The 25,551-nt window shown below is 43.2% G+C and overlaps 1 long non-coding RNA gene across 1 annotated transcript in view; it reads left to right on the top strand.

Annotated features, from left to right (window-relative positions):
- Window positions 1-19,294: 19,294 nt before the first annotated feature.
- LOC123370787 overlaps window positions 19,295-25,551 on the top strand; it is a 52,657-nt gene continuing 46,400 nt past the window's right edge. The window contains exons 1-2 of the long non-coding RNA XR_006579549.1: window positions 19,295-19,353; window positions 19,476-19,534. This is a non-coding gene — a long non-coding RNA (uncharacterized LOC123370787). The remainder of the gene's footprint in view (window positions 19,354-19,475; window positions 19,535-25,551) is intronic.

The following is a 25,551-nucleotide window of genomic DNA, read 5'->3' as shown; positions in this document are numbered from 1 at the left end:
TGAGGTTTGTCGGCTTAGCTACATCTCTCCGGGATGTGAATTTTTCATAGCTAGAAAAATTATGTAGCTATGTACCTAGATCAACTGAACTTTCTAATGCAAACCAGCACTAAGATAGCTCACTGGAGGTTGATCAAAGGCACAAAAAGATGTTAAGCTCCCAGTTCTTCTTAGCTGCCCCACCTTTGTGCCTTTGAAATAGGGGCATTGTCAGGCTACCATTCACTGCACCAGATCCTCAGCTGGTGTATATCAGTGCAGATTCCCTGACTTCAGTTGACACTAGCTGAGGATCGCGCCCAATGATTCTTGTAAAACACTCTGAGGTCTGAGATTAGAAACTCAATAGAAATGCAAAGTGGCATGAGTGTGATGGATTCACTTATTTTGTTACCTCTGTAAAGTTTGGTTGCAAATGCAGTCTCAAAAAGTACTTCAGATTAAACAAAGCTAATCCAATTTAACGAACAGCCCCTTGGTGGTAAAAGAATCACAGTTAAAGCACAGGATAGACATCTTGTCAATAGACGAGAAGGATCCAAAAAATCAAGTGCTCCAAAGGAGAAAGCCATCATGAAAAATGAGCATTGGGTTTCTTCTGCACACAATACCTCAGTGAGTTGACACACATTCACCAAAGCAGCTCTCAGAGCACACTCTCATCACTAACTTATTCCTTCAAGGAGTGATAACTGAAAATTTCCAGTCATAAAGCTTCATGAGAGAACAGCGGCAACGAAATACAGTTCAACTTAAAACCTATTAGAGAATATTGCCGTAACCCCCCCGGAGGGAGGCCAAGTCGCACCATCAGCCTTTACCCTTCTGTCCCACCTGCAAATGTACATAATGCGTCTCAATCTCGCCCTTATTCCCTAGCTGGGCCTATCCACTCACGTTCAGCTGAATTGTTCTTCCGACTTTAGTCCTGCATCTCGGTGTCTTGTGATAGTGCCAAATAGCTGAGTAATGCAGACAAGATTTCATGCACAATGCTCTGCAGGAAGCTACAAATGCTCAGTGCCCATTTGACACCTTCTTTTCTTATCTCTCTTTCCCCTGTTTAAATAGGCCACATTTCCATACTTAAGCGGCAGATTGCCAGGTTTGTCAAGGTCAGTTTTATGCCATTTGACTGAGGCAAACCTGCCTGAAAACTTGTTCTCACACGGTGGGTGCTGACCTAACTCTTGGCCGGCCCAAACGGTTCATGGTGTGGTCAAGAAGGAAGGGGAAGGGGTGGGAGATGGGTTCATGGTGGGATTGAGGAACAGGGGAGGGAAAGAGCACTGGTGTGTGAGGAGAGGGTGAGAGAGAGAGAGAGCTTGAGTGTGATTAGTGGAAGAGAAAGGGAGCATGAGGGAGAGACAGACAGACATGGATGGGGAGGAAGAGAGTGAATAGCCTTAAAATCCTTTGCAACGTTGGAGACTGCACCTGGCATTTCAGACCTTTCTGAAGAAAGAGTCCCTCTTCCTGCCACTGACATTTTTTCGGCTTCCTCACAGCTCCTCAAACCCTCCCCATTCTCAGGTGCAGACCTGCTGCTAAGTTTATTTGTCTCTGTTCATAGACAGAGTGAGCATTCTCCCCTTCCCCAGCCTCTGCATGGGATGTTGCTGAATTACAGTTGCAAGGGGCTACCCACTCCAAAGCACTAGAGGATGAAAATATCATTGATGTCTCGAATGGTCCCTTGAAATATGTGTTTACTACTTATGCTATACAATCTGTTCCACCTTCTATTTAGCTGTGACACTCTGGATACCTTTCCAGACGTGAAGAAGAACTCTGTGTAGCTCAAAAACTTCTCTCTTTCACCAACAGAAGTTGGTCCAGTAAAGGATTTTACCTACCCACCTTGTCTCTCATATACTGGGACCAATATGACTACAACAACACTGCATACAATGATGTGTAGTGACAGCACCTAGAGGAGACCTCAACCAGGTAGGGCTCCATTATGCTAGTGTCACTCAATGGTCAGCAGGGATCCTAGTTTTTCTGTGATAAACCTCCCAAAAGAGCCAATTAGAAAACAGAAAAATCTGCATTTTTCCGTGATTAAAATGAAACACTGAACTTTAGTTTCCCTAGCCATAATGTATATAGGTATTGAACACTGTGTTTTATTGATAACGCTGGAATGAGCCAGTCGCAGTGCATACATGGGGAGGGTCACTATTGTCCTGGTTGTCACGGCAATGGTTGCCTTGGATAATTGATTTCTCCAAGATAACCATAACGTAATTATACAGCAGGGTCCCAGGAAGGACTGTAATGAAAGCAGACTGCTGTGCTCCCTTGGGTTTGCCCTGGGCTAAGTTACACCGATTCTTTTAAAAGGGGCATACTTTGCTACTTTCCTCCCAAAAGGTCACAAGAAATTAAGATGCAAAATTCCTGCTCCTTTCTATGTAGATTGTTTATTTGTTTCTTACAAGTTGGGATGGGAGGGGGGCCAGGGGGGGGTTATGTCTTTCTGAATATTTACCTTTATTAAAAAGTGGGAAATTCTAGAGGTGAGTCCGTGCTCTGTTTTCCATTACACAATTTAAAAAAATGTGATTTAGAAGTTGCAGTAAAATGTATCTATTTTTAGTCCAAGGCTGCACATGCTTATTTAAACAGCACATATATAAAATGTTCTTTTTATTAAAAACTAAAGGAATTTCATAAACAAAAAATTCATTTCAGATTAGTTCAACTTGCTCTCATCAATAAACCACACCATAAAATTTAGAAAATACAAAATTAAAGATTAAAACAGAACACAAACAATATTCCCAACTTGGATTTTAGTTCTCAAAGTTGATAGTACTTATTTTGACAATTACAGATATCTGCCTCCTTTTTGACAGTGATGGAGATACAATTAATTTACCAGATAGTTTCATAGTGTTGGGTAACTTTCTAGCACTATTCAAGCAATAAAAGCTGTATTTCTTTTATATTTTCGTCTCTCTTTATTTGTTATTAACCTGCCAGGTGGCTAGTCAGTCTAGCTAATTTCTAGTTCATGGCTGGCTTCTTTCCTGAGACATCCAAAGAGGGTGATGTGGACAAATCATACATAAATGTTGTAAGACTTAATTAATCCCCAAAATTCATTTCATAGAGGCCACTGAACACTAGTTACATGATAACATCTTTCAGTTATTAATGACCTGGTTCGATCTTGTACCAATGTCCTAAGAGTGAAAGTTTCTGTATTCCATTATTATTTCCCTATATCCAATTATCATTCCCCTGAGCCATCCAGCCTTTCACAAGAGCATAAATTCTGCCCAGTCAGTTTATGGCATTCTGCAGACAGAAGTACAGAAAGGAGATTGTATTTTGTCTGTTGGGAATTGCCTACCATAAGAATTTACACTAATCTGTATCATAATCATTCTAATTTACACCTCCGACCAGCTCCTGATTACTTGTAAAACCTCCAGTCATATTACTCATCCACTTTAAATAACTTTAATTTCAGCTTGTAGACACAGAGGTTGCATGTCTGTAATAGAGGTTCCAGATTTTTAATGAAAATGCTTTTTGACATCATAACAGAATGCGATTTTTGGATAAGTAACAGGCTCACAAAGATCAGAAGTGTGTGGGAAGGGTCAGCAGTATACATGGCATACATGGTTATTGTAATTTCTCCAAACTCAGAATTCAATCAGATAATTTAGGCAGCAACTCCCCTGAGGATGAAACAACATTACTCTTTGATTTGTCCTTGGGCTGAAAGAAGCAATCACAATTTGTTGCTGTGAAGAAACTCATTATAAGATGGAAGACATTTTAAAAAAAAGTAGATACAATGAAAGGGCGGTTTGTTTGCTCTCATTAATAGTAAATAGAAATGTTGGTTTCAAAAGAAACAGCTAATAGCAGCACAGAATTGTAGTCAGGACCAAATATAATTGCTAATACAGTGCTAACTTCCCTTTTATTTTAATTCCTTAGCTTGAGTCTTAGGACTGGAATCCTATTAGGCCTGCTTATTAATTTATTTATTTTTAGTCAGTGCCTGCCCAAGTATAATGTGGTTATTAGCCAGTGATAGAAATTAAAATGTGAATCTTTTTGCCAGAAACCATGTAACAAATGATGTTACATGAAACGCTGGGTTTCACTGCACTTTGAAGCAGAATGTACTCAGTACAAATGAGAAAATTCTCCTCTCTTATAAGCAGACCTTTCCCCACAAGAGAACAGCTGTTTAACAATGATTACTCATGTTGGACTAAATACCTAGAAATGTACTGCGGCTTTAACAAGAGCTGTATTGAACTACCTACCACCCCAGTGAACTCAAGCACACAAGCCGCTGCAAACAAGAAATCCACTGACATTCCTCTGCCAAATTCTTTCTCCAGACTGATGACAGTGTCCATTGGAGTCACAGGGCCAGATCCCAAGCCCATTGAAACCAGCAGGAGTCTCTCCACTTGCTTCAATGGACTTTGGATTAGGCCCAGAATAAACAATGAGCCTGAAATAGTGTCAAAAGCCACCAGTGCTGCTGGAGTGTCATTTTGACAATGAGAGCACGTTATGATCTCATTCCCTGCACGTGATATGGCAGAGATGGGCAAGGGGAACCCCCTGAAAAGAAGAAATATGGAGCGATATCAAAGTGGTGACTTGAAGTGCTTGAGTTTTCTTTTTAATCCTCCCCTGTGTCCCATGACCTGCCAGCCAAAGATAACCAGTTCAGGAGACTGTTTTTTGAAGGCAGCCTTTGGCCCAGAAATGAAAAAGAGAAACCGAGGAACCACAGCTTATTTATGGGTAAAGGAAGAAGAGAGAAGGGAACGAGAGATCCCAAGAGATAAAGAAGAGAGAAGGGTAAAAATGGCTACGTTTAAAGCTATCTATATTATGGGCCTGATGCTCCTCAGTCACAGCCAATCTACTCCTGAATTCCACGCATGTCAGTGAAGGGAAAATCCCTCCCATGGGAAGCCTTTGGCCAGCAGCGAGACCATCACGTCCCTTGTGTTTTGGAGAGCATTATCTAGTGATTAGATCAGGGAACTGGAAGTTCTAATCCCAGCTCTGCAAGCGACCCTAATTAAGTTACATTCTTCTCTGACCCTCAAGTTCCTCCATCTAGGAGTGGGATATAACAATGCCTATGTATCATACATAAATGTTGTAAGAATTAATTTAAAGTGCTTTGATTTCCTCAGAGGAGAGAGGCTGTCAGTAGAAAGACGATGAGCTCAACATTTTAGCTCCCAACCCTTCTATTTATGAGAGAATTGCTCTTTCTGCCTGATTGGTTCTAGTCATGTTAATCACCCTTGAGAAGATCCTCCCCTTCTCTTGTCATGAGATAAATGGCTTTACAAGCACCCTGTGTGGAATCTTACTGACATATCAACCTTGTTCGTTGAGCAGGAGGACGAGCGACATGGCTTGTCCATTTTGTTGAATTAAGAATATTTTTCCTTGGGTAGTAAAATACATTCAGCTAGGCAGGTAGCCCTGTGTCACAGTAATGCCTGGCAACAAGGCCATTGATGTAGTAGTTAGTAATATCTGAGGTGACACATTTCTGCAGCAAAATTGAGGAACACTTGGACATACTGATTAAGAATGAAGAGCCAGACTGGGTCCCTTGCTATGTTCTTGCACAGGGAACTCAGAGGTGTAAGGAACAAATTTAGTCCTCTATTTGGGCTACCCGCTTTGTGAGTAGCAGCATAGCTGGGGAAGCAGCTTTCATGGGTCTGCTACGTCCCCTTCCTAAGTGGGCAGAGGTGGGGCATGATGGAGCCTTGACTCTTCCCCATCCTAGTACAGCGGAGCCAGCAGGCCAGGGAAGTAATCTGTACTAGGGATAGGGCTGGTGCAGATCACTTCTCCCTCCACCAAGGGGTGGGGAACCAAAGATGAGACTGTGGTGCTCAGAGTCACAGAAGACTTCTCCTATTTATCTCCGGGGGGGGGGGGGGGAGGGGAATGGGGGGGGGAGAAAATTAGCCTGCTATGAGGCGCCAATGCAAATGAACCAGTTTTGATGTCTGAAAGTTCACTCCACCAGAGTGTGTCTAGGATATCTGGACAGCTAGTAGTTAGTCTGGAATTCTCCAGTGGCATCACATGGGATCACATGGTACGGCCACAAATATTCAAGTGCACATCAGCAAATGTTTGCACAGGCCAGGCATAGTTTTTAGATCTTTTGAATCACTAACATACTCTGTAAAAGCCAGCGTTGGGATTATACGTATTATCAACTTTATGTCAAGTTTGTGCATTATGATTAGCTGGCATGCAGTATTCTCCAAAAAGCAGAGCACTGACACTTCATAAAGTGATTCAGTTGTGACACTCGTGAATGCAGTTTTGCTGGTAATTGCTGACATAACTACTCAAATTTTCTCAATTTTATGATCCTTACCAGGCAGTCATTGCTAATGTAATTGAACTGGCTTTGCCATTTTGAACAAGGTGATCCTTTTAACCTAGGAAAATCCACTATGGCAAATGATTTTATTGTGTTTTTTTAAATCATTTTTATTTCATCTCAGGATATTTCTTTACAACATTATTGACTTTTATCACATAGACATTGATATGCACAAGCTTGGTTTTTTTTTTTTTAATAAACTCTTCTGCATCTTACTGATCAAGTACTGCCACACTGATCCTTATTGATTAAACAGGCCCTGAATTGGGAAAGGACTTAAGCCTGTATAACACGGTATCATATGAGTCCAATCCACAGGTGATGTGAGTCTATGACAACCCCACCACAAAACTTGGTTGTTTAGCTCAACCTGTAGAGCCATCATGCATGGGCTTAACTCTAAGCCTGTGTTTTAGTCGCAATGATGTCAATGGGAATTAAGCACATGCTTAAAATGAAGAATGGGTCAAGGGGATGATTTGCTGAATCAGAGCCACAGCGATTTGAAAACATGGGCCCCCAAAAGGAGTTCTACTGATTTATTTAGAAATTACAAACAGTGCCTCATCGGGAGTCGCATTTTGGGGTGGGGAAGCTGGGACACGCGGTGCATGACTTCAGACGGAGTCCTGGCTAGTGGAGAATGAGTGTCTTGCATGGACACAGCCAGGGCCGTAGCAACAAAGAACGTGGCCCCCTCCGAATATATGTCCGGGGCCCCTTACAATGCAGAAACTGGAATGTGGTATTTATTTTATACAATATACAGGGTTCATATTATGTATACATAGGCCTACAGTGTACATGTATTCCGTATTTACGCAAAGCGCTTCTCTGCAAATTGAGCCTTGTTCTCTGCAAATTGGTTAATCAATGCGTCATAATCCAGAGATCTGGCAATCTTGTTTTCGATTTGAGATAACTGCAAGCGCAGAAAGTCTGTCATCTATCATGGTTGAGCGCAGGATATTCTTGATCAGTTTCATTCTGCTGAAGCTCCTTTCAGCACCGGCGACGGTAACTGGTGTGGTCAGAAGAATTCTGATGCAAATGCAAAGATTCGGATATATCTCCTGAAGGCTGTTCTTTTATATGTACGTTAAAAAATTGTTTGCCGTGACAAGTCCTCTCTCTTTCTCGATGACATAAATAAAACGATTCAATTCCATTATGAGTTCGTTGGCATCAATGTCTCCCATTTTTCTTTCAAAATTTTTGCTGTGATTCTCCAGTTCATTTTCTCTGTGACACTGCTTCAGGCTGTTAGCGTTGCACAGAAATCCAAACAACTTATACCACTCCACGAGTTGGTCAAATCGCGACGAAACAGAAGATATGGCCTGATCAGTGAGAACAAGAAAGAACTGCGATTTGAATTTTTCTTCGGCAGAAAGACGACTCGAATCATCAGCACATTCGTAATCAAACATTCTCTTCTTACGTCGCACCCTGGTTTCTGGAAACACCTGCTCAATACCCATATGCTCTGCTATTTCACGTGCATTTGTGACCACAGAGTTATATCCTGTATTTCGATAGTCTTCCAAAAACTTCATTGTAGCACCAACTTCTGCCTGCAGTACGTCAATTGACACATATGGTGACTGAATTAATTTGCTGGTTTTATTGATGTGAAATAGTATATCGTACCATGTGTACACAGTCAGAACAAAAGGCCACATAGTAACATGGTCTAAAAGCACACCGGCTTCTGTTGCTGTATTGCCATCTTTCTTTTCAAGCGCATATTCTTGCAAAGATGACAAAGCATTGCACAATTCTTCAAGGTGATAACGCAATGGCTTCACAGCATCAATTCTTGACTCCCAACGAGTGTCCGATAACCCTTTAACAGATATTGGCATATGTTCTTGAAATATATCCCAACGTGAAGGTGACGAAGAAAAGATAACGTATATTCTGTTAATCAGGCCAAAAAAGTCAACGGCATATTTCGATGACTTTGCTGCGTCTGAGATCACAAGATTCCAAGTGTGAGCTCCACATGGTACATACAAGGCACGGTCATTTATTTCTAGCATGCGGGCTTGAACTCCTTTATTCTTTCCTCTCATATTTGCGCCGTTATCATAAGCTTGGCCTCTCATGTCAGCAATGTCTATTCCTAAGTTGTTTGCCTTTTCAAGAAACGCTTCCAATAAGCCCTCGCCAGTTGTATCATGAACATTAAGAAAACAAACAAACGCTTCACGAATATTGACACCATCTTCACCGTTGCATTCAACAAAGCATAACACCACAGACATCTGTTCTTCATGTGACACGTCGGGAGTACAGTCCAAAATAACTGAATAATATTTTGCTTTTTTAAGCTGCGCTATGTTGGCCTCTTGAATGTTACTGGCAACAAGTTGAATCAGCTCGTTTTGGATCTGTGGACTGAGGTACTGAATATGTGTCTCTGCCTTCTTAATCCTCTGTAAAAGTTCGCTGAGGACAGTATCATACTTTGCAAGCAATTCAAACAGTCCCAAAAAGTTGCCATTCGAAGGATCGCCGAGCTTTTCATTACTTCCTCGAAATGCCAAGTTTCTTTCGGACAAGAAAATAACGACATCAACCATGCGTTTGACAACATTTCTCCAGAAATCTCTTTCTTTCAGAAAAACCTGCAATTCGAGTTGGTCAATAGATGTACGGTTTACTATGCCTGACCGAAGGTCAAACCATTTCACCATACAGTCTTGATGACCTTTGCTTGTTTCATGCTGCTGAAGTCTTTTTGACAGTGCTTTCCAAGCAGATGTTCCACGACGTAGCGGTATGTCGCCAGTGCCAAATAATTTACAACAAAAACAAAAAATGGCATCTTTCTGAACTGAGTACATTAACCATGAATCTCTTATTTTCTTGCCATTTGCCATGGTTCGATAGAAATGAGTACTTGTGAACCTCTGTCTTTCCTCGTTAAATAGAAATTCGTAACTTTCATTCTGCTGCGGTGGGCCACGTGCAACAATGTCACACACTTGCCTGTCCGATATTATAGATGGCCAATCTCCTGGATCATCAGTCAGTGGTTCAGATTCAGATACTTCTTTCCCGGCAGCAGCTGGAATATCTGTCACAGTTTGTTTGGTAGAACAACTGGCTTCACCTTCGACCTCACTTGAAGCACTTCTGGATACTTCTGGATACGATTCGTCGCTGCTAGCGCTGTCCGTTTCATGTGCCTGTACCTGTACGTTGGATTGCAGTGCAAAATACGTTGACAACTTTGGAATTTTCTCAAGTTCCTTCTCGGCATCTTTTGCTGCCTTTCGTTTACTAGCTCCGCTCTTATACGTTCTCTTAGACATCACAAAGCATGCTTCTACTACAACTAAATTAATAACATTTATCCGCCGACCACCATTATGAACGCAAATACACATTCTTTGAATGGGTCCAACTAAAATTCGAAACTGACCGACAGACAACTGATGTAGCCAATAGCATTATGATGTATCATAATGACTTCACAGTTTTGTCAGTAAAACCGACATGGATTGTGCAATAGCGTCAATAAATGTCACTTACCTACTTATGCCTTACATTTCTTTTGCCACTTTTAGGGGCCCCCTTCCTTGCGGGGCCCCCTCCGGTCGGAGGATACGGAGGGCGCTCGCTACACCTTTGGACACAGCACTGATATCTGTCACTGTCTATCCATAAACCGTACCCCACAAGTGAAAAATCACAGCCCCTGTTTGGATTTGGTTTGCAATGTAAAACAATGGGACATGTAATTGCATCCTGCAGTGACGCAAGATCATCCTGGAGGTACTGGAAGATTTAATTAATGGAAAATCTGACTGTGCTTTTTTTATTAGGCAAGTACAGTCCTAATAGCGATAATGTGACCTTGAAAAATTGTTAAATCCATTTAGCACCTCTTTGGAGGAATTTAAATACTTCTCGTTCTAAATGAGGTTGCTTTGTGCTAGTGTTTTCGCTGACAGTCATTCTTAGAACTGGGCTAGTGTGAATGTTTTGTGAAAAAAAAGCTGCTGTGATGTATTCATGGGCCCTATTCATGTTTTCTTTCTACTAAGTTCTAGTTCTCAGCAAGTTACCTTTAAAGCATCATGCAATGTGCCTCTCCCATGAAGCATACTCAAAGCTCATAGAGAAGGGTCTCTTGGAGTGCAATGGGACACTTAGTCTTGGTCAGTGTTTAAAATTTCTACCAGCATACGGCAGACCAGGGAGTGAAAAACCCCATACCCCTGAGTGACATAGCTATATTGACAAAGCCCTTGGTGTAGACACAGCTGTGCCAACAAAAGAGTGCTTCTGTAGACTTAGCTAACATCTTTTGGGGAGGTGGTGCTCCTACTCTGACAGAAAAATATATTCTGTCGGTTTATGCTGCATCTACTTTATGGGGTTATGCCAGCATGGTTGTGCTGGCATAGGCTCTGTAGTGTAGACACAGTCCTATGCAGTATGTTGTTTCAAAGAGTGGCTTCATTCTCTTTTCCCTTTCCTTCACCTATCCCCATTCCTTTGCTCAGCAGTGGGTTAAGCATGTGCAACCCCAGCATTGGCTCATTCCCTGCATCCAGTAATTCTCTTCTTCATCCCATTCTTCTGAATGCCTCTGGAGTAAATCCAGAAACTGTGAAGACTTCCTCTTCCACTACAAATTTATCCTCTCCTTTTTGGAGCCATCTGCTGGTGGATAGTGCACCTTTGTCATGGACTGACCATCATGTACTTTCTTTGCTTTGAGGTTGGGTGCACCTCTCCCAAGGGACATCTTGTATTGGTCAACTCTTGTAGATTAAGGGTGCCAGTGGATTTCCAGGTACACTTCAGGGAGAACATTGTTAAACTGAATGGTCCCTTGTAGGAGTTTACAAAGTACTTTTGTCCTCAACCTTTGCTTAAAATTGGCTGTAAATGTCCTTTCTGCTGACAGTGTCCTCAGAAGTCATCCAGGCTCACAGATGACCTACAACAGGTGAAGCCAGAAGGAGAATGGTGAGAGTGCTGCTGCTGGAAGCTGCCTGTTGAGTCTGACTGATTAGTGACAGACCATGTGCAGTGGCTGTGCAGGAGGTGAGGAACTGTTTCTTGCCAAATTGATACTATAGTCCAACTAAATATTCTGCCCCAAACCATAATCAATTATTTTCAAGGTGGGATTTAACCACAGTGATCTTGCATTAGAGTTAACAGATTTTCAAAGGTACCATTGATGTTGATATAACCCTTAGCAGAAGCTGATGTTCTAGGGTGTTTATATACTTTTCTAGAAGGAATAACAACAGGAAGGGTAAAAGGAGAAGTTAACTCCCTTCCCTTGAAAAGACATAGGGGAGCTGACTCCCGATCAGGTTAATTAGGCTGTTGAAAAGTTTTCAGAGATGCTAATGGGAAAAGAGAGGAAAATTACCACCAAAATGATTTGAAGAGAGCAATCTTTTCATATTTACCCTCTCAGGCACCCTCTTCAATGAGAACCATCTAAGTAACTCTACAGCCTGCCTGTAAAAGGAGACAAGGAATCGAATTGGTATATTTATATATAACTCACTTGGGGAATTCTGACCATTTTAATGGGCTCTAATCTACCACATCGAGATGCACTAAGAAGGGACAACAGAGAAATATGTATCTTCCAAACTGAGTGCGATGGTAGACTCAAGATTGCATAGAGATGTGACTTAATGCATTTATGTCTGTGATATTCCATTTACTCAGAAAAAAGATGGAGTGCGTGGGATAGTAATATACATTTAAAGGAAGAAGTTCAGATTTTTCCTTGTTATGGGGTTCTTTTACATGAAAAAGAACCATTTTAGAGGTATTAATACAAAATGTCAATAAATTCAGTCATAAACGAATAAAATAAACTCACAGAAGAACTAGGGCTGGAACTTTTCAAAGTTGCAAAGAAAAGGGCAATTAGCTACCCAAATCTTACCAAAAGTTAATGTGCTTAACCCCCCTAGAATCGTAGAGTTAAAGGCTAGATGGGACCACTAGATCATCTAGTCCAGGGGTTCTCAAACTGTGGGTCAGGACCCCTCAGGGTTTGGGAGATTATTACATGGGGGGTTGTGGGCTGTCAGCCTCCACCCCAAACCTCGCTTTGCCTCCAGCATTTATAATGGTGTTAAATACATAAAAAAGTGTTTTTAATGTATAAGGGAGGGTCGCACTCAGAGGCTTGCTGTGTGAAAGGGGTCACCAGTACAAAAGTTTGAGAACCACTGATCTAGTCTGACCTCTAGTAAATGGTAATCCGCCAACTCCAACCAGCACCCACACACTAACACCCGCAATCAAAATTAGAACTAAGTATTTCAGCCCTCGGGGGACTAGACTGTTATGTGCCAGTGGTTGAGAACAGGTTAGACAAGTGTACACCAGTGTCTGCAGGGAAATGATTAAATGAGCTATACCCAGATAACCCTAGTTTGTGACTCACGCTCTATGATGACAAAAGGCAAAAAGTCCTCAAGGTCACTGCCAGTCTGACACGGGGGAAATTCCTTCCCGACCCCACACATGGTTCTCAGTTAGACCCCGAGCATGTGAGCAAGAACCAGCCCGCCAAGCACCTGAGAGAGAGAATGCTCTGTGCCACCTCCAGGCACTGGCCTATCCTGTCCAGTGTCCCATTTGCAGCTGTTGCCATCCCTGATGCTTTAGAGGAAGGAGACTAAAAAAACACAAACAAAGCTAGAATGCATTGGGGGGAAATATCCCTTTGTCATAAACAGATAGTTAAGGTTTAATGCCTCTTTTACCTGTAAAGGGTTAAGAAGTTCACCTACCTAGCTGACACCTGACCAGAGGAACTAATGGGGGGACAGGATGTCTCAAAAGGAAGGAGGGAAGTTCCCTTTGTCTTAGTCAGTTTCAGTTTGGCCAGAGTGGAAAAGATCAAGGAACCAGAATCTTATCAGAGTAGTGAGTATTAGAAACGAATAAATAGGTTTACGTTTATTTTCTTTTGTGACAGTCTTTGTGCAATTAGAGGAATAATCAAATTGGGGATTCTTTTGTGTACTAAGTTTTTGCCCAGGGGAACATCCTCTGTATTTTGAATCTGTTGTCTGTGAGAGGAGCTGGTATGCTAATCTCTCCCAGAGGTTTTTTTCTTTTACTTTTCTTTTCTTTAAAAGCCTTTTTTTAAGAACCTGATTGATTTTCCTTGTTTTTAGATCCAAGGGGATTGGATCTGGACTCACCAGGGATTGGTGGGGGAAGAAGGCGGGTGGGGAATGAGTAACTCTTCCTTGTTTTAAGATCCAAGGGGTTTGGATAGGTGTTCACCAGGGAAATGGTGGAGGAGTCTCTCAAGGCTACCCAGGGAGGGAAAGGTTTTTTTGGGGGAAGACAGTTTCCCAAATGACTCAAATATTTGGGTGGTGGCAGCATACTGATTTAAGCTGGTAATTAAGCTTAGGGTTTCTCATGCAGGTCCCCACATCTGTATCCTAAAGTTCAGAGTGGGGGGTGGAACCTATGACACCCTTCCTGACCCCTGCAGGAGGGGCCTGGAGCACTGAAGAATGACATAGGACATAAATTGTAAATGAATCCCGGGACTGCTGAGACCTACCTCTGACCATCACAAGCAACCCTATTGAACAGTCACATTCATAAATTTGTCCATCTCTCTCTTAAAACGTATTAAGTTGTTTGCCCCACAACTCCGAGTGGAAGGCTGTTCCAGAAGCTCACCTCTGATGGTTAAAAACCTTCTTCTCTCTTTGAAAATCCCAGGCTATAAAGCTAAGTAAAAGCAAACTATGTAGTAAATATGAATGAAGAAAGGGAGACTAGAAAAGAACAAAGATAGAAAGCTGGCTAGATAGTCGGGCTCAACGGGTAGTGATCAACGGCTCCATGTCTAGTTGGCAGCCGGTATCAAGCGGAGTGCCCCAGGGGTCGGTCCTGGGGCTGATTTTGTTCAATATCTTCATTAATGTTCTCGAGGATGGCGTGGACTGCACTCAGCAAGTTTGCCGATGACACTAAACTTGGAGGAGTGGTAGATTCCCTGGAGGGTAGGGATAGGATACAGGGGGACCTAGATAAATTAGAGGACTGGGCCAAAAGAAACCTGATGAGGTTCAACAAAGACAAGTGCAGAGTCCTGCACTTAGGATGGAAGAATCCCATTCACTGTTACAGACTAGGGACCGAATGGCTAGGAAGCAGTTCTGCAGAAAAGGACCTAGGGGTTACAGTGGACGAGAAGCTGAATATGAGTCAACAGTGTGCCCTGGTTGCCAAGAAGGCTAATGGCATTTTGGGCTGTATAAGTAGGGGCATTGCCAGCAGATCGAGGGATGTGATCATTCCCCTCTATTCGACTTTGGTGAGGCCTCATCTGGAGTACTGTGTCCAGTTTTGGGCCCCACACTACAAGAAGGATGTAGAAAAATTGGAAAGAGTCCGGCGAAGGGCAACAAAAATGATTACGGGGCTGGAGCACATGACTTCTGAGGAGAGGCTGAGGGAACTGGGATTGTTTAGTCTGCAGAAGAGAAGAATGAGGGGGGATTTGATAGCTGCTTTCAACTACCTGAAAGGGGGTTCCAAAGAGGATGGATCTAGACTGTTCTCAGTGGTACCTGATGACAGAATAAGGAGTAATGGTCTCAAGTTGCAGTGGGTGAGGTTTAGGTTGGATATTAGGAAAAACTTTTTCACTAGGAGGGTGGTGAAGCACTGGAATGGGTTACCTACGGAGGTGGTGAAATCTCCTTCCTTAGAGGTTTTTAAGGTCAGGCTTGACAAAGCCCTGGCTGGGATGATTTAGTTGGGTTTGGTCCTGCTTTGAGCAGGGGGTTGGACTAGTGACCTCCTGAGGTCCCTTCCAACCCTGATAGTCTATGATTCTATGAAAGAACAGAAGATATGAATGAGATGGAAACAGGTATGGAAATCTGAAATACACACGTTAAGTACAAATATGGCAGGAATGGACTCTTGGTATGTAATCAAATTATTCTTCATTGTTTTATCATGTATATTATATATTTCATACAGCTGGTTGAATTATTCATGTAAAGTAAGTTATCTGATGAATTCGTCTCCCTTTTTTTTCTGTTAATGAATTGCGTGTGTATCAGTCCTGATCTCTAGGAATATATTTATAAGTGATTTGCATGAAGTTCAGCCTGTGGGTATTTTACTAACTGTTTGCTCTGAATGTTATTTGAGATGCATGAGCTATATGATGTTGTTTCTGCTCCCGGACTGGATAGCTAATGCTACTTGCAAGCCAGGCTCTCACCAGCTGGCACTGTATGCCCCTCTGCTGGTAGCTAGGCATCAATGAGCCTCTTACAGCTGTGGTCAAAAGGGGTGACTGTTTTAACTCAGGCAGTAGCAGCTCCTGTAGAGCTCCTTCAGAGGTCACAGGTTTGACCCCACCCCACACTGCAGATATCCCACTCAGGGATGTCCCTGGGTTCTGAGCAGTGTTAACCTCACCCTCATTCCTCCATTCGCTTCTTTGTTATACTGATGTGTATGTAGTGTACTGTATTGCATTGGGCTATCAGCTCATTGGGGAAAACCCATCTCTGCCCCCCCCCTCTTTGTAGAGCACTTAACGCAGCAGGGCACCAGTCTTGATTCTAGGCGCTACCAGAATACAAATAACATACTACTAATAATAACAAATGATGGCCAGTGAATGGGGACCAACACCCTACTGCTACAAATTTTCAAGTGAACACTTGTTTATGCTAAAACTTGTGAAGATCTTGGGATTTTCTCTATGGTTCACAGACTTGTGAAGAATGAATAACAAAACCCTGTGGTTCAAATGGCTAGTCCTGAAAAATCTCCTTTGTTTTTTAAAAAATCAACAATTTCAGTGCTTGGAAATTAATTTGGATTTTCCTAGAAATCACCCAGTCTCCTTGCCTATGTGTCACCTGTCCCCAGCTCCTGGATGTTAAGGAGGCCTGGGAATCCTGTCTGATCCGAATCTAGTCAGGCTGGTAGGCAAGACACCTTTTAGACCTTTATCATGGAATTGCTAAGGGACTCAGAGTTTTCACCTCTGTGGCATCTCAGCACCCTCCTTGCCACCTTGCAGAGTAGAACTGCAGGAGTGTTACTGTCAAGGTTTCCCTTCTGCACCTGCAGATAAGTGAGGAGGATCTGTGCCTCTGAGAATAACAACATAGTATTGAAAATTATGAATAGTCCCAAAACCTTGATGGGGCAAGCAGGCTTGATCCAAATCCTATTGAAATCAATTGAAGTCTTTCCATCAGCTTCAGCGTGAATTGGATCAGTCCCCAAATGCTCACCCTTAACCTGGTTGTTTTATCTGCAGTCTCTTTATAGCGCTTGCACCGCTTACATGTCTCAGTCTTCAGCAATTTCTTAAGGATCCTAATTTGCTGTGTTTTGTTCTTTGTCTCGGAGAGCTGTTCTGCTATGCACAACTCCAAAGCAAATATATCCGCATAATAAGAGAGTTCTATGATGTTCTATCAGAAGCAGTAGGTAGCAATTTTCAGTTTTTATCAACAAAAAATACACTTGTATGTGAATCTTTTATGCTCCCATAAATGTGATTTGGTGCTTGTGCTGTGCTTCACTCTAATTGCACCCCTGTCTTTTGTGTTTAAAACAACCTAAAACTATTGGTAAGAGCAAAATACTTTGTCTCATGAAAAGCCTTAATTACAGCATTTCACAATTGTATTTGTTGGTCTGTATTTGCCTTCCTTTCATAGCATAATACTCCGTTTTATCAAGTAATCATCCTACCTGCTTTTTTCCCCTCTCTCTCTAATTTCACATATTCATCCAAAGCTTTTTTTAAATGAACCCTCAGATGATGCAGCTGCATTTCCATCCAACTAAACCTCTATCAGAAAACATTCCTTGTAAAGCCCTTCTTCCCACAACTAATTGCAAAACTTATTAACAGATGAGGTCCGGTTTTGACTCTCAGTTATGTCAGTGTAAACTTACAGTAACTCCACTGATTTTCATGAAATTACTCATGGTTTACACAGAATAACAGAGAACAATTTGGCTCCAAAATAGAGTTGTCAGATGATATTGTTTAGAGTCTTGATTGCCGGAGGCATTGGGAATGAGATACTGAGCCTTTTACCCCCAGGTCAACGGTATTTCTTTTCTACTCCAGGTCAGTAGTGACTCATATTTGCTACCATTTGCTGGTTCTGCTGTGGCTTATGTGAAATCAACCTGCCATGTTGCTTATGTGAGATACCGTACCTATTTGTTCTACTTGTGCAAATCAACACCTTACCGTGTATAAAATTTAATCTTATTCCATTAAATTCAATAAATAGCAGATATGTTTCATGCTGGGCAGGATTTTCTAAAGAGCTTAAAGCCCAGGTCCTCAAAGACATTTAGGTACCTGACTTCGTTGAAATCAAATGAGAGTTAGGCGCCCAAATATATTTGAGGATCTGGACTGAAGCAACTTGGGGCACAATTCCCATTGACTTTCAAGGAGACTCATGCTCCTCAATCCTTTTAGGGTTAGATCCACACAAGTGACTTAGACCCAGCATTGCAATGCCTAATTTTTAGGCACTTTGTAGAATCCACAGCCTCAAGTTAGGCCCCCAGGCTCCCCATACAATGCATGGGGAGAGGTAGGTGCCTACAAATGGGATTTGCAGAAGCCAGTGAGCTACCTAAGCTGGCCAATCGGAAATGCTGAGGAAAGGGATGTGGCCTAAACCGCACTCTCAAAGTGAGGTGTGAGAAAGGTTACTGTGCTATTTGTCTGTAAAACCAACCCATCTGTTATGCCATTTCCTTGCAAGTGGGATCCTAAGTGGGACCCTTGCAAGTGGGACAACCATTCCCTAAGACGGTGCATTTCCATTAAGTCTATAACACTCCAGTCACAAACCAGTAGGGCACCAATGCAAGGAACACATGGATTAAGTTATAGATACATACGCATGGCAGGGGTCAACACCACCATGTTGCACGACAGACACTTGACAAAATTACCGGATTTCGTGATGGACATTGGCGGGGGGGGGAGGGGCCCAGGCTGAGGCAAGGGGTTGGGATGTGGAAGGGGTATAGGCTCTGGGCTGGGGGGTGCGGGTTCCAGGCTGGGGCCAGACATGAGGGGCTCAGGGTGTGGGAGGGGGTTCCGGGCTGGAGCAGGGTGCTGGGGGTTCAGGGGCTGGGGTGGGGCTGGGGATGAGGGATTTGGAGGGCAGGAGGGGGGCCAGGGCTGGGGCAAGGGGTTGGGGAGTGGGAGGGGGTCAAGCGTGCAGGCTCCGGGCAGCGCTTACTTCAAGCAGTTCCTGGAAGAAGCAGCATGTCCCCCATCCGGCTCCTACACGGAGGTGCAGCCAGGCAGCTCTGCGCACTGCTGTCTGTCTGCAGGAGCCTCCCCTGCAGCTCTCATCGCCGCGATTCCCAGCCAATGGGCTGGGAGCCATGGAGTCACCGCTCGGGGTGCCTGCAGAGCTGCCTGCCTGCACCTCCACTAGCCACAGCAGGGACAGGGGGCTGTCCTGGGTGAGCACCCCCACGGACCTAACATTTTTATCCTGGGCACTCATGTCCGTGTATGGACATGTTGCCGACCTCTGACACGCGGCCTGCTACAAAAACAAATGGTTGGCCAGACCTTCAGATTAGGTACAGAACTGTATGTCTACTTGACGTTTTCAGGGGGACATTTTTAGTGTGGCACCCGAGTACACTGCGCTGTAGAAGGGTGATTCCCAGCTGACATAGGCATACGTGCGCTAGCTCTCACTGAGCCGGGGCACTAAAATAGTAGTGTGGCCAGGGTAGCAGGTAGCAGTGGCTAGCTGCCATGAGTACAGATTTGCCTGAACCCTGTGGGTAGGACCTGGGTGGCTAGCCCAAAGTACTGCTGCCCAAGCTACTGCAGCTGCACTGCCATTTTTAGCTCACTAGATCAGATGAGAGCTAGCGTGAGTAGGCCTATGCAAGCTGGGAATCACATTGCTAGCTCTTAGTGTTGGAGGTAGCTTAAATCCCTCAGCCCGTCATTGAAAATGTACCCCTTCAGTTCATGTTTTACCACTTTCCTTAGGTGGCTGCTGAGTGAACACAGATAGCACATTCGGACCAATTTGCCTCATGTAAGACTAGGTAGGTATGATTTTGTAATTAGCTGTAATGTAATGAAATCTGGCTTATCGTTTATCATGATTAGCCTAATATTCTAGTTAATGAGTTTTAAAACGTTGCTAGAAAGTAGCATGTGTATTCCATGCATAGCAGGATATCCATGAATCCCAATAAGCAACAGCAAGATTGTAATAATGTCTTGTATTTACATAGCACCTTTGATCCCAGTACTCTTCACACTGTAAGTACCTACTGGAATCATCATCTCACTAACCTTGGATGCTGTACTCAACTCAGGCCTGGTGTTTCAGAGAACGCCGGCAGCAGGAATGTTTTTTCTTCCCCATATATCAGATATAGGCCCTGATCCAAACCCCATTGAATTCAATGGAAAGACTTTCACTGACTTCGTAAGAATGGCTATACAGGGTCAGACAAACGGTCCTACTAGCCTACTACCCTGTCTTCTGACAATGGCTGCTGCCAGATGCTTCAGAGGGAATGAACAGAACAGGGCAATTTATCGAGTGATCCATCCCCTGGCATCCAGTCCCAGCTTGTGGCAGTTAGAAGTTTACAGACACTCAAAGCCTGGGGTTGTGTCCTTAACCACCTTGGCTAATAGCCATTGATGGACCTATCTTCCATGAACTTATCTCATTCTTTTTTGAACCCACTTATGTTATTGGCCTTCAAAACATCCCTGGTATGTTGTGTGAAGAAGTTCCTAATGTTTGTTTTAAACCTGCTGCTTATTAATTTCATTGGGTGACCCCTGGTTCTTGTGTGTATGAAGGGGTAAAGAACACTTTCTCCACACCAGTCATGATTTTATAGATCTATAGCATATTCCCCCTTTGTTGTCTCTTTTCTAAGATGGACAGTCAAAGTCATTTTAATCTTTCCTCATATGGAAGCTGTTCCATACCCCTAGTCATTTTTGTTGCCCTTCTCTGTACTTTTTCCAACTCTGATGTATCATTTTTGAAATTGGGTGGCCAGAACTGGACACGGTATTCAAGGTATGAGCATACCATGGATTTATATAGTGGCAATATGATATTTTTCGGTCTTATTTTCTATTCCTTTTCTAATAGTTCCTAACGTTTGGTTAATTATTTGCCTGCTGCTAGCAGAAGTTTTCAGAGAATATCTGCGGTGACTCCAAGATCTTTCTTGTTGGTAATAGCTAATTCAAACCCCAACGGTTAGCATGTAGAATTGGGATTATGTTTTCCAGTGTGAATTACTTTGCATTTATCAACACTGAATTTCTTCTGACATTTTGTTAGTTTTGTGAGATCCCTTTGTAACACTTCATAGCCTGTTTTGGACTTACAAAATTATTCAAGATAGATATAGTCTACAAACTTTGCCACCTCACTCTTTACTCCAGATAATTTATGATTATGTCAAATAGCACACGTCCTGGAGGGACCTCCCTATTTACCTCTCTCCACTGCCAAAACTGTCCATTTATTCCTAGTCATTGTTTCCTATCTTTTAACTAGTTACTGATCCATGAGAGGATCCCCCTCTTATTCGATGACTGCTTAGTTTGCTTAAGAGCCTTTGGTGAGGGACCTCCTCAAAGGCTTTCTGAAACTCCACTGGATCACCCTTGTTTGTTGACCCCCCCCCTCAAAAAATTGGTGAGGCTTGATTTCCCTTTAGAAATCCCACGTTGACTCTTCCCCAGCACAGTGTATTCATTTATGTGTCTGTTAATTCTGTTCTTCACTATTTTCAACCAGTTTGCCCGATACTGAAGTAAGACTTATCGTCCTGTAATTGCCAGGATCGTTTCTGGAAGCTTTTTTAAAAATCGGTATTACATTAGCTATCCACTGTCATATGGTACAGAGGCTGATTTAAATGATAGGTTAATAGTTCTGCAATTTCATATTTGAGTTCCTTCAGAACTCTTGGGTGAATTCCATCTGGCCCTGGTGACTTATTACTGTTTAATTTATCGATTTGTTCCAAAACCTCCTCTATTGATACCTTAGTCTGGGACAGTTCCTCCTATTTGTCACCTAAAAAGAGTGGCACAGGTATGGAAATCCCCCATCCATCTTCTGCAGTGAAGACTGATGCAGAGCATTCATTTAGCTTCTCTATAACAGCCTTGTCATCCTTGAGTACTCCTTCAGCACCTTGATCGCGCAGTGGCCCCACTGGTTGTTTGGCAGCTTCCTGCTTCCGGTGTATTTTTAAAAAAAATGCTGTTAGTTTTTGTGTCTTTTGCTAGTTGCTCTTCAAATTCATTTTTGCCCTGCCTGATTATACCTTGACTCTTGACCTGCCAGAGTTTATGTTCCTTTCTGTTTTCCTCAGTAAATGGGAAATGGGCTTTGGAGCAGGGCCACAGCTAAGGTAACAAGTATTCCCAAATTGCTCAAGCACAATTCTGATGATTGTGATAATATTTTTGTTATTTTGAAAGCAAGCGCTTACTGTTAATTATGACAGTGATTACAGTATTCATCACATATTTGTGACATTGTTCTAACAGAGAAAATGGCAGAACCCATCTCACTGTTAATGAATCAACATCGTAATTTGTGAGTGGCTCAGTCCTTAAAGAATTACTGGGGGAGAGCTCTTTTGAAATTGTGAGGTGATGCTGCTTTCATACACCTACACAAGATTCTACCAGGGAGAGTGGGTTCTGAGAAATTAATGAGAAAGTGAATGGCAGTAAGTGTATTGTTTAACTCCTCGGATATCCCACTCCAAATCTAGTGTACACAGAACTGCATTATTAAAGTTCATGGTGGTTAGAATCTGCACTCCCCCCCCCCAAAAAAACAACAACCCACTTATTGGAGGACATACCGGGTATAACACTGATATTATGGTGAGAGGATGAGACGCTAGTGAGGTGTTTTAATAAATAAATAGTTGGTATGCTTACATATACCATTTCTGAGAGGCAGTGTGGTCTAGTCAGTAGAATACTGGACTAGCACTCCAGAGCAGAATGCTTCAAACAGGGCCGCCCAGACGATTCTGGGGTCTGGGGTCTTCGGCGGCGGGGGGCCCTTCCATTCTGGGACCGCCGCCGAAGTGCCCTGAAGACCCGCGGTGGGGGCCCCCTGCCGCCGAATTACCACCGAAGCGGGACCCGCCGCTGAAGTGCAGCCCGGTCTTCGGCGGTAATTCGGCGGCAGGGGTCCCCCACCGCGGGTCTTCGGGGCACTTCGGCAGCGGGTCCCTGAACAGAAGGCCCCCCCCGCCACTGAATTACTACCGAAGACCAAGCTGAACTTCGGCGGCGGGTCCCGCTTCGGCGGTAATTCGCCAGTGGGGGGTCCTTCCGCCCCGGAGCGGAAGGACCCCCGGCCAGCGAAGACCGGGAGTGGAGGAAGCTCCGGGGGCCCGGCCCCACAAGAGTTTTCCGGGGTCCCCGGAGTGAGTGAAGGACCCCGCTCCAGGGGCCCCAAAAAACTCTCGTGGGGGCCCCTGTGGGGCCCAGGGCCTGGGGCAAATTGCCCCACTTGCCCCCCCCCCCCTGGGCGGCCCTGGCTTCAAAGGAGTTAGGCACTGAAATTCCTAATTTAGGTACCTAAATCCCAGTTTTGACTCCAACAGAATGCACAGAACTCCTGCCTAACCCCTGTAGGCGCCTAAACTCACTCACAGCACCTACATCTTCAGGGTAAAAGTTCCCTAGCTGTCTGCCTCCAAGCATGTGCACTACTGCTGCCCTGTAGGCGACCAGGTGCCTATCTCCTAACTAACCACCACAGCGATCTACAAACTGGGGGAAGATAGGTGTTTGGTCACATGCAGAGCCCAGTCTGGTATCCTGCTCAGAGAACACCTACTAGACTGGATCCTATTCAAAACCTGGCAGGAAAAGGCTGAGGAGGTCCTTCTAGCTTTTAGGCCACTGGTTCGGGCATTCTCCTGGGACACTAGAGACCCCTGTTCAATTCCCCCCTCTCTACTGTAACACAAAATAGTAATATTACCATGTGTACTTTAAAAAGCCAGAGAGTATTATATGGTAGAGTTAGAGAATATTGGAAATAGACTCCTTGGTAAGAAAAAAGGGATTTCCCAATCTTCTAAAAATATGCTCCTCTTAACTTCACAGGCTTTATGCAAATTAGAAGGGGACAAAGTTTAGGTTGACTGTAATTTGGATGGGTGATCGGAGCTGAAGAAGGAATATATGGTAAACACCCCTTCCCGCAGTTTTCCTTTTTCTTTCCATTCCCTCTGTACGTGCCGCCTCCCAAAGACAGGGTATGAAGCCTCTCATGAAGGTGTTTTGGGAATAGTGGCAGGGAAGATCACCTGTGAGAGGCTTCTTGGTTAGTTTGAGTCGGTTGAACTTGCCCTAAGAAGAGAACAGGTAGGAGTTGGTTGACTCCCAGGACTGGTAAACCAAAACTGCACCATGTATCCCTTGAATGCCTTCACAAAGGTATTTGCATTGCTCCCAGTAAGTTTTCAGCTACCTGGCTTCCCCAGCCATCATCCATTCCTGTGTACGCACAGCCTGAGTTTATTTTAGCTTTAGAAAAGATCGGTTTAGCTCTCCTGTGTATAAAGGTGCTTTTCTTCCTCCCCGTTTGTTTTGAGGCATGCACACTTGATTTGGCTATAGACAAGATTAAAGATATGTTGATGACTCTCTTCTTAACCATGGAAAACAGCTGCAGGATATTTCTTATCCCACCTATAATGATTCCACCGAGGTATGAAGTCCTTTCTTGCATTGAATACTAATAATGACTAAACAAAATGTGTTGTCTTTTTGCTTGTTTTGGAAGCAACTTATGACTGTCAACTAAGGATGTAGCTGACATCTCTACTGTCACACTTCTCCTCCTTGCTAATGAAAATTCTGTGTTTAGCAGAGGTCTCCTGCATTTCCATATTGATAATCTCAGTCATGTAAATAATTTTACAATGTAAATGTCACAGTTCTTCCTGCATGATCTCTTTTCTCCTTTGCCACTGGAAATCTAACTAAGGAAATCATTCACCACGTTTATCAGGGGAAGGCCAAGGAAATATGAGGCTGTGTCCTGGTGATGTTTCCAATTCATCAGTGACTATTATTGTTATTATTTATTATTATTTTATTTATTTATTATTATTATCACAGCACTTAGCAGCCCCAGTCAAGGACCAGAACTCCACTGGGATAGGTGACATACAAACACAGAGCAAAAAGAGTTTACAGTCTGACTAATCTAAGTGATAGCAGAACCTCAACAATTCAAGAGATTCTATTCAAATAGTATCAGAGGGGTAGCCGTGTCAGTCTGGATCTGTAAAAGCAGCAAAGAGTCCTGTGGCACCTTATAGACTAACAGACGTATTGGAGCATGAGCTTTTGTGGGTGAATGCCCACTTCGTCGGATGCATGCATGTATTCACCCACGAAAGCTCATGCTCCAATAAGTCTGTTAGTCTATAAGGTGCCACAGGACTTTTTGCTGCTTCTATTCAAATAATCACCCCACATTCTGGCTGTCTCTCCGAACCATGTCTATACTCTACTGACTTTCTGGGTCTACAGAAGTGAGTTAGAATCAGAATAGACTGTTGTGGTACAACCTTCCTGTGCCTTGGCAGTGGGTTAGACTAGATGACCCTTGAGGTCTATTCTAAGCCTATGATTCTATACCTTTGGACTGTTAATACAGTAAGAACAACCTTCCCATTGTATCTTGCTCTATCTTCCTTTGATCCTGGCTGTGACCAGAGGTGCAAACAAATAGCCAATGTCTCATTCAGGGAAGAATGTTTATATCGGTCAGGAGTGTAACTAGTTGCTTATGACTCATTTTCACAAGCCAGGAAGTGCATGCATGAACTGTTTATTGAAACAGTGTCTCGTGGTAACACTGAGGAAGATAAAGAATGGAAAATATCTTTGGAACTGAATGCAGACCTCATGACAGTTAAATTTGATATAAACCAATGTCCTGCAGGAAAGGTAAACCTAAAAATCAGGAATGAATTGGAGAAAGAAAAAAATCAAAGAAAAATTAGCACCTTAGAGGGGAGAGAAATTG

The sequence above is a fragment of the Mauremys mutica genome, chromosome 5 (assembly GCF_020497125.1).
Source record: "Mauremys mutica isolate MM-2020 ecotype Southern chromosome 5, ASM2049712v1, whole genome shotgun sequence".
Lineage (NCBI taxonomy): Eukaryota > Metazoa > Chordata > Testudines > Geoemydidae > Mauremys > Mauremys mutica.
Note: the sequence above shows the minus strand (reverse complement) of the source record. Positions and strands in the feature narration are given on the sequence as shown.